The following is a 463-nucleotide window of genomic DNA, read 5'->3' as shown; positions in this document are numbered from 1 at the left end:
TTAAACTTTGGGAAGAAGGTGAGGTTAGGCATCTGGGGAAAATAGGCCATAAAATGCACCTTAAACAAATGTAGAGAGGAAATTTTATGATTAAATCAAGCCTGAAAATAAGTAAGCTAATTTCTTCATCTCATTTTGGTGAAAAGTCCTTACCCAGAGCTCTGGCTCTAACACTTTCAGCTGTCAAGTCTTATCTAATTTAACTTTTCTGAATTTCTTTTCCCTCAGGTTACACAATAACAATGATTCCAGGTCTGTCTTACTCTCAAGGGGACAGGAATCGCTAATTTTTTTTTTAACACATTTGAAGATACAATGTAAATTATCAAACAGTATACATGTCAAGTTAGATCTCTTTCCTGTTCTGAAATCTAGGCAAAACTCACCCTTTTCACTCTTTTATCTGCTTAATTCCTATGCATACATTAGGTCTCCCTTAAATAGTACTTTTTCTTGCAGATTT

This window comes from Galeopterus variegatus, unplaced genomic scaffold (assembly GCF_000696425.1).
Source record: "Galeopterus variegatus unplaced genomic scaffold, G_variegatus-3.0.2 Scaffold1324, whole genome shotgun sequence".
In the NCBI taxonomy this organism is placed as follows: Eukaryota; Metazoa; Chordata; class Mammalia; order Dermoptera; family Cynocephalidae; genus Galeopterus; species Galeopterus variegatus.
The sequence above is the reverse complement of the archived record's forward strand: the minus strand, read 5'-3'. Positions refer to the sequence as shown.